The sequence below is a fragment of the Beta vulgaris genome, chromosome 7 (assembly GCF_026745355.1).
Source record: "Beta vulgaris subsp. vulgaris cultivar EL10 chromosome 7, EL10.2, whole genome shotgun sequence".
Taxonomy (NCBI): Eukaryota; Viridiplantae; Streptophyta; class Magnoliopsida; order Caryophyllales; family Amaranthaceae; genus Beta; species Beta vulgaris.
The window spans coordinates 33,394,557-33,405,107 of NC_079208.1; the positions used below are offsets into that span (position 1 = coordinate 33,394,557).

Genomic DNA, 10,551 nt, shown 5'->3' on the forward strand with positions numbered 1-10,551 from the left:
TCTTCATATTTCCATTTTTTCAAAGTTTTAATTGGGGAATTTCTCAAATGTTGATTAGTTATGGGCGAAATACTTGCAAAATATAGTTGCATGTCATCATCTCAACATATTCAAGATGGAAATTAAAGTTTTTTGGTAAGTTTTAATATTCTTTTTTTTTCGTTTTTGTTAATATGATATATGTTATGTGGATATGTAGTTTTATATTTTTTTTGCTTTTGCTTATAAAAATAATGAACAATAATGAATATTCGAAATTTGATTTGCATGTAAAAATTATCATGAATAATCGGTGAATATAAGTAAAAAATGTAATATTAAGTGACAAATTATTTCGTTTATAATTTTTGTCTTCCGATGATAGTATCATGATAAATCTATAATTTAATTTTTTTTAATTATAATAATTCATATTACTATTAATAAAAATATGATTGAGTAGTTAGATTGCATGTTAATGTTTATTGAAAATTAAGGTAAGAAACAATTATTTTTGTTAATTTAAACATGTTTTTTTTCGTTTATGTGTACCAAATAATTTTTTCATTATGATTACATAATTTTTTTCGTTATAATTATTAATATATTGGTTATTATTACAAATGTGATTGAGTATTTAGATTGCATGTTAATATTTCTTTAAAATTAAAATGTTATCTTCAACATAATGAAAATAATAAATAAAGTCCTAATATTTTAAACTTATAACCGTAGAATGTTGTATTTAGTGATATCATATCAAATGTTGTCTCTTTTAGTTTTCAAAAAACTAATACACAAACAAATATGACATCTATTATTACTATAACATATTTTATGTCATATATAATTACATATAGAGTAGTACAAAAAAATAACTACATTCATGAGCTTTTAACTATTTTAACATTATAATGGGAATATTATGGAATAGAAATACCATTAGATATGTCGCATAAAGGAGTTCTTTGAGTAATACAACTTATGTGACTTCTTTGAGAATGCAAATCTAGTTGTTGTTCTTGACTAACATTATCTGCAAAACATCAAAAAAATGTTATATTTCACATAACCAAAAATATTAAATATATATTAGAAGGAAATATGTATAGACAAATACAATGAACAATACATACCATGTAACATGTTATGATTCTTGTTACGCTTTTTATGTAATATAATTTCCTGTTTTCCCTTGCTAATTTGTACTTCTCCCTTTGCGTATTGCCAATTCCATATATAATTGGTGAATATGGATTGTCATTTGATTGCACTTGTGTTTCAAAACTTGTCACAACTATTGTATTTAAAATTATCAAATATGTCACAACTATAAACATTAGAAAAATGATGAAATTTAAGTTATAAATAATGATAAATATCTTACCATTTGAAATATCGCTTAAATGAGAGCGTTGACTTGTAAAATCCTCTGTTACTGTAACAGCCCGCTCTTCCGAGCTGCTAATGAAACACACTCGACAACCATAAACTAGATTTAACTCTTGAATAAATTACTTTGCAGCGGAAAAATATCCTTAAATACACCAATAATTGAACTAAAATTCCCAAATATTATACAACGAAATATCAATAACTATTCTCAAACCAACTATCTAAAATACAAGCTTAATCCTTAAGCCACTATGACACCTTGATCTTGCTCCACTTCGAATTCCGAACTCTGAATATCAAACCTGCAAATTAAGGGGAGAAATACAAAACAAACAAAATTCCAAAATGAGTGGAAAACTCGTAACCTTTACTTCAGCCCGTTATAAACATTTTATTTCTCAAATCATTTTCATTTCGTTACAACGCTGGCATAGCTCACTCTCTTAAACAATCAGTGGCAAGTACAGGCTTTGGACAAAGGACAAATGCTGCCTCCAAGGTTCGTTATGGAGCCCAGCAATACTACCCCCAAGGTTCACAGTCCATGGAGCGTAGCCGACCGTATCAGGTCAAAAAGTAACCATCCTCCACCCATACCTTGCCCACTTTCTATTTTCAGTTCATAAACTAAGCCAGCAAAATAGTTTTCGTATTCATATTCAATCAATGACATTTCATCATCACATTCATATCTATGGGCTATGGCCATAGTACGAAGTTATTTACGAAAACATAACAAAGAGATTCACACACATGGGCATAAGTAATACATTTTACTGAACATAAAAGTTACCTCATACGCGATCCAGATGTGAACAATACAACCTCATTCATTAATCTTCATCTCCAAATGAGACTTAAACTCCATAATCGTTCTCCAACAATTCACCTTATAACAATAACGATAATTAAAAACTATCCTTAAACTAATCTAAACTACAAAGTGAATCCATAACCAATTCTCAATTTCAAAATTACCTCCACTTATCATTCTAATTTCCTTTATCCTCAATCAAGCTAAGAACTACAACTCTTAACTAATAAACTAACAAATTACTCTACTAATAACATCCCAAACAACAAGCAACTAATTTTAATACTATGAAAATAAGACAACTTAATTATATCATTATCCATTAAGAAATTGAAACCTTAGTGTGGTTGTTTCTTCCATACAACACACACCACCCACTAAAAGAGTAGCAACGACAACACTAACAACAACAACAGACAACAATAATAGCAACAACAAACAATAGCAACATCCACCCACAACAACCTCTACAGCGCAGCATCAACAACAAAGATCACCATCACCAACAATAATATAACACCAACACCGACATCAATACCACGCATCAACACCACAGCAATAACAACAGCAACTTAGGCTAAACAAGACTAGAAATCAGAATTTAAAGAGGTTGAATATACCTCTGCTCACAAGAGCAGCGACGCGAAGAACAAAGAGGGGTAGTTTCGAAGCTTCAGTGCACTGTGGCGAAGTCGGCGAGCAGCAGTAGGGGCGGTGAGGCGGCGAAAGTCAGGCGGAGCTACAGCGGCGACCGGGTGGCGCATCGCAAGTCCGGTGATTGCAGCAACCATGTGCAACAGCACCGACGAAAACCAGCGAGAACAGAGGAGGAGAGAGAAGACGAGACATCAACGGTGCCGACAAGGAGGAAACTCCGGCGAAGGGAAGACGCGAAACCAGGCAGACACCGACGAGCAGCAGCCCAAGTCCGACGGTCGTTCGTCGGTGGAGCTCGAGCAGGACGAGAGAGAAAAATATTGGGGTTTGGGGTTTTGAGATTCTAGATGAAACGGGGAAAGAGGGAAGTGATTGGGGTGCCTTTTTGGGTTTCATTAAACCGACAAGGAGGGGGGTTTTATTCGGGTTTCAAATAAACTGGCGGATAATTATGAAAATGGGAATCGACTGAAGTTGGAAACTTTCGACAAATATCACTCAAATAATTTTAAACAACCAAAATACAAACACATAATATAAATAACTTCATAAAATTAAACAAATAAGTATATTACAAATACAACAAAAATAAATGTCCACTCCAACTCAAATGTAATAAAAATTTTCGGAACATAATTAGCTTAATGAATATAATCATCTTTTAAATAAACGCTCTTAAAAAGGGCTATTACAGTAACTCTTGGCGACAAAGTATGGGATTGGATTTCGAGTAAGTCTGCTAATCAAAAATAGAATTTAGTAGAAGCAATACTTGTATAATTAATAAAGGAACATATTGCCATGGAATAAAATACATATACATTAGACAGTGTTTGATATTCTTGAAAGTTTAAAACTTCATCAATTGTAATTAATAGTCTTAAATATAATATTGTATTGAAATAATAATATTTTATTTGTTTTGTTGTTTTCATGTGGATATGCATTCGAATAACATTCGTATAATCAGCCAACTTACAACACATCGCACAAATATGAAGAATTTAGGTGAGAATCCTAATACTTATATATTATACTATTTATATATTATTTTTCTTTGCTTTAAAAAGATGATTAATAAACCGTTTATAATTAGTTTTTATAAGAAATATTTGATATTCCATCAATATCGTGAAATGTTATATGTAATAATTAGTTATTGTAATTTGTTTAAAGTTTAATTGTAATCTAATAATTAGTTATATTGTATTTATTGGGAAGAAGATGGAATATCATATATTCATATATAAAACCTAACTATAAACGGTTTGATGAATACATACCTATATGATATGCATGTCGTTTCGAACCCCTTCCCTTCTTAACATGACGATATTGATTTGATGCACTTGGATCATCATTTTCATTATTCATTTCGAATTGGTGAATGAATTGAAATGCTAAAAATAAATAATCATAGTATATCTTAATGTATTATTTGAATGAAAATTATAAACTATGAAAATTGATATACATACAAAATATATATTATGTAATAGGAATACATATCTACGTATAGTTGGCAAATATTTCAATCCTGATTTTAGCCTTAATTTTAGTTATCAAATATTACCTAGCTACGATTAGGTTAAATTATCATGTAATATTATGGAAGGTTTATGCACCCTTTAATTTTTTTTTGTCAACCTTAGAATCATAACAGATATTATAAGATAACATTACCTTAAATTAGACATACTTCCTGTTAATACACACCATTTAAAATTTTAACCTTTATTAAATATACAATACTACTAACGTATTTATATATTAACGTTGAAATAATTGAATTTAGTCCTCAATATATTATATTAGTCGACTTTAATAATTATTTTATGATTAGTTCAAAGTTATATTGAAATAAGGCGTGAGAGTAAACTATGAAAAAACGTTTATAATAACAAACATATTTCCGGTATAATAAATTTTGAGACACAAATTTTAATATGCATTAAATCATTATATTATAAGTACGAAATAATAATTATACTTAATACATAAATGATAAAAAGAACATAAGTTCTCGATTACACTTGCAAGAATCACATAATATTCTATGATCACTGAAACTTCATAGTACATTCATGATCTTCAAAAAGATTTCTATCCAGCTTACATGTTGTTCTCTATCACATAATAAAATCCTGATTCAAGAGACATCTTATTTTTTATCCATACTCCCGAAAAATTAGAACGGATTTTCTTCCTACATTCTACAATCTCCTTCAAATCCATTTTCATCAACGTACTTGGTATCATTTTGAAACCAACTTCCTTGTAACTCGCTTCTTGACTACAAAGATATATAAGTCCCAACAAATAAGTTGCAACTAAATATCCTTCATTTGATGCTTTCTCGAAAAATGAAATACCATCTTCTATCCTCAAATCAGTAAAAAAGTATGCCTATAAAGAAACATATAGATATATGAATAAACCAATATAAAATATTATGAAAAAATTCAAATAACATACACTTTATAATGTGAATGTAAACCTATAAATTTATAAATATTATGAATAACTTCTTGTAGAAAAAATTACCATTCCAACTCGAACAATAGCCTCAACGTTGTTGCACTCTAAACATCGTGTAAATATGAAATCCATCTTATCTATGTAATCCCAAGATAATCTTAGCAAGCTTTCTATTGATAACTTTTGTAGAACTTTGTTATCTTCACAAATAACATTGAGTGTCTTGCAACTATATCAAAAAAATGATTATCTTAACACATTATTTATAAATGATATTATAGAAACGTATGAATAATTAGTTGTTCATGGTTCATACCTTAATTTGCACCTAAATAAATCTCTGATAGAATTAGCTCCAACACGTGAAATAATATCAACAACGATTTCTGTGGGAAGGCGTTCCATTATACATATATTATCAAACTTCATACTAAGAATTAGTTTATACTGTTTGGCTTAATAAAATTATAAATCATATAAGTTGTATAAATAATTTATTTTTAAGTACAACACATTTAGCAATCGAGAAGACATTATATATATGTTTCTTTTTACGAAATCTTATCAAACGTATACTACACAATATTTTATGCAATAAATAAATTGTCATAAGATTTGATTTTGTGAATCTTGATATTTTCCTATATAAATATATCATAACATATGTGAAATTTTAAAAATGTGCAATTATACTTATGTTAACTAAATATATGACTTATTCGAAATCAATTTGAAAAAGGCAATTTGTAATTGACAGATATTTTTTTACATTTACCTACTTGTTTTAGAAAAAGAAAAAAAAATCGGATACTAATCAAATCAAATATTAAACTATTTAGAATTTTTTTAACTAATAAATTTAATTGAAAGTTACGTTATTATTGATGAGAGAATATGGATACAATGCGTAAACAATATAATAAAAAACTTTATTAAAAAATCTATATCTACATATTATTATGACATAAACGATAGGAAGAATAAAAGTTCACGATTACATTTGCAAGCGTTACATAGTATTATAGGTTCATATGAAACTATATAAAAGGAATTAGCACCTTCCCAAAGGTTCCTTTTCACCTCACATTTTATATTGTTATAGCATACAAATAAATCTGATTGAATAGTGATTTTATTTTCTATCCATATTGTAGAAAAATGATAGCGAATTTTCTTCCTACATTCGACAATCCCTTCCAATCCCATCTTAATTAGTGTATCTGGTATCATTAAAAAACCAACTTCCTTAGAATTCACATCTTCACTGCATAGATTTATTAGGCCCAATAAATAGGTTGCAACTAAATAGCCTTCATTTGATGCTTTTTTAAAACTTGCAATACCCTCTTTAATCTTCATTTGAGTAAAATATTGTACCTAGAAGAATTAATAAAATATTAATTATCAACATAATATAGACAATAATTAACTGATGTTTATAATTAATTTATCAAAAAACAGTTACCATTCCAACTCGTAGAATGCCTCAAAATTGTTACACTCCAAACATCGTGCAAACAAATCATCAATCTTATCAAGTAATCCCACGATAAGTCTAGCAAGCTTTCAATAGATAGTTTTTGTAGAACTTTTTCATCGTCACAAATATCATTAAGTGTCTTGCAACTACATTTAGAAATAAATAATAATTATTATATAGATGTTATATATATGTAATTTACAAAAATCTCAATCAATTGCTAAACATATAACGTACCTTATCTTGCACCTAAATAAATCAGCAATAGAAATAGCTCCAAGACGTGAAATTATATCTATAATAACTTCTTGGGGAAGACATTTTAGTATACATTTTTTTACTAACTTACGTTTCATAATAATAATGAGTTTTTTTTTTAACTAAAGTGATTTGGTAATTTTGAATCTATTAAATTGTGTAATGAACTTATGTATATATAAACACGAAAATATATTGGTCACGATTTTGGTTTATAGATTTTCGGAATAATGAATATTCGAAAAAATATATACTTTCCTAAAAATATTTGATAATAATATATGATAATAATATATGATCTAATAGAATATAAGTATATGTACTTATAGTTAATTCCTTAACGAATAAAGTTAAACGTATATTTTTTTAACCAAAATTAAACTTATTCTAATAACTCTTATAAGGAAAGTATTATCTTTATATAATTTACAATGAAATTCGGATAACCAATAATATTTTTGGTAGTTAAATGTTGCTTTATAGTATAGATTGATTTCATATTTTCCCCTTATTTCATTTAGTACAAATCAATAAAACATATATCACATAATCGTTTATTTAAATAATCTTATTCAATTAATAGTAATCATATCCTATATTTATTATATGAAACCTTTTACAAATTATATATCAAAATTATTATTTAATTATATATCTAAAGTGATTATGTTTTCGCATACATAATAAGTAATCAATATATGAACCTAGCAATTATTGAAAAAAAAATATATGAATATAGCATCCAAGTAAACCACAATATGAAATATCATAAATTGTTTTAAAAACAACCACAATAATATAGGTCTTTATGAACGGAGCAATTATTGAAAAAAAGTTTGAAATAATAATCCAAAAATCCAGGATTTTATTCTTTAACTACTACGAAATAGTCTCAATAACTACTCTTCAATGGCCTTAAGCTTCTTTGTAGTAGATTCTTGCATTTCAAGTGGAGACTTGTCATTATCATTCTCTCCATTTTTTTCCAACTTGATAAATCGTTTTTGTGGTTTATTTGAGAAGCCGATGATTCACCTTCAGAATTTATAGATTCCTATAAGTTCGAAATTAATATGTTAGTAAAAGTTGCACATTATAAAATGAAACGTTTATTGAGTAATTATAGAAGGATATGTAAAAAAAGAAAATAACAAACATTATTTAAATATTATAATTAAAAACTATATTCATAAAAAAATTCGTATTTGAATTTAACATACCTTCTCTTCTCCACCATCTTTGACACTTTCCGCCTCATTTTGCTTCTTCATATATAAGTCATGCTATGAAAAAGAAAATACGTAAACAACAAAAATTAATATAAGAATATACCTTATTAAATATTCATTCAATTTAATTATTCTAATAATTGGATTCATGTTGTAATTACCTCAATCTTTATGTAAAGTCCCATCCACTTGTCAATCACACTTTGCTCATTAGTTGTGCTTACAACGGTGTAGGTAGAATTCTCATCTATGGCGTTGTTATCTGGAACCTTAACTTTAAACAAAAATCTTTTACCAAGCAAAAACTTGAAATCATCGGGAAATGTTGTTTCTTCAGCATCCTTAAGATAAATAATGTAATAGTATAGATAAGTAAATTTAATAATTAATTGAATTAAATACAATTTTAAAAAGCTGTTAATGAATTAAAGTAATTCATAATAACCTTGTCTTGCAAGTCTAGTATCTCTTTGGCCGTCTTACCAACCAACTTGCATACTTCTTTATCAAACATTAAGAACGAAGCATCGGCAGTCTTGTCTGATACGATGAACTTGATCTTGAACCTATTATATTAAATATATAACAATGAGTGTTGTAAAATTTTATATTATTATTTTTCGTTTATTACAAAACTAATACAAATTATTTATTTAATTATGTAAGTACATACTACCTTGGGACGGTTGATTTGACAACATGATTGTCCTTCCTACAATCGAGTTACATCTCCTTCTCTAACCAATACTATTACATCTTTTGCAAGCATCATAGTACCAACTATATTGAATATCAATATCTTCAATAGTTGCCAAGCTAACACATATTCCAGCCTATAATAAACAAATATAAGGATACATTTTTTATCAGCTTCATAATATTGTAGTAAATAAACTTATAAAAAGATATAGACAAAGTTAACATTCAATAACCTTATTCATCTCAAGTAGATCAGATATATCCTTGATTGATTCCTCCTTTAGAAAGTCATTTGTGTCATTAGATAATTGTGTCAATTGTCCACTCTTTTGTTCACCACTTGAAGGAAAGCTACATAATTATTATAATATATATTACATAGCAATATAAATATAACATTTAAAAACATGAATATTAAAAAAAATATATATATGAAATCGAAACCCAACCTATTCTTGAAGTTACTAATTTCAGGAATATCGTCATTAATGAACAATCTTGAAGCATAGCGGGAAGTGCAAACACGTATCTCTCCTAAAAAAATAAATATATTTCCAAACGTAACATAATATTATATCTTTTAAAACATATTAATATATAGAGAAATGCAAAATAAAATAAATAGATAAAATTTAAACAAACCATGAAAGCTAGCTATTTTCCCGAACTGCATGATGACAATAATAACACCATCACATCCTTCGGTTTTGAGAAATTGAGTCATCTCGTCAGCATGGGTAGTCCAAAGCACACAATTCAAGCTTGTATTACTAAACATATAATCCATACAAATAACAATATATATTAATACATATATGTACAACGTATTATTTAAAATATTAAAATTTAAATAGCAATTAAATTGTTTACCATATAACTTACCATGTATCAACCAACTCAATAGTCATCATTCGGGATTTAGTAGTTTCCGTTATTCCACTGTACCCCGTCAGTTGTCCAATGATATCTATTAAATCATATATAAAGCTTTATATAAATCAAACTCTACAATGAATATATTAATTTATTATAGACCATAATAAACTGAATCACTTATAAATAAACAATAATATGTTAATTAGTAATTTTACAATTTTTGTTTATATAAACATTACCAATATAATACGTGTCCGATAATATTCAACAATACCCCTTGCTTCTTGAGAAGCAAGTTCAATTTGGTTGCGAAAATATGTAATTTGCCTCATATAACTCATTGTTTCCATCCCTTCATACTCTTCTAATTTACGTAATTTATAAACTGCATTAGAAAGTTTTTGATCAATTGTCGACCAATACTCTAAGAATTGGAAAGTAGCCTCCATAACTTCTACTATATGCTTAGCTATTTTAGGATCCATTAGTATGATGTGGTTAAATTGGAAAAGTTTGATAATAATAGGTGAAATGATAATTTTTAGGAAATGTATAAGTAACAAAAATTTCAAACTTACCTTATTTATAGTGGGGTTGGCCGAATTTCATGGCTTATGGCAATTTAATACATGTTGGTGGAAGTAGATATGAATTGATAAGGATTGACCAAGTGTGGTCAAAATTGA

At 27.7% G+C, this 10,551-nt stretch overlaps 1 long non-coding RNA gene across 1 annotated transcript; it reads right to left on the minus strand.

Annotated features, from left to right (window-relative positions):
* Positions 1-1,512: 1,512 nt before the first annotated feature.
* LOC130592202 (uncharacterized) lies at positions 1,513-2,870 on the minus strand. The gene is made up of 2 exons (XR_008970455.1): positions 2,809-2,870; positions 1,513-1,676 (listed from the first exon to the last, which is right to left on the minus strand). It is a non-coding gene; the product is annotated as an uncharacterized LOC130592202 (long non-coding RNA).
* Between the last annotated feature and the right edge of the window lie 7,681 nt (positions 2,871-10,551).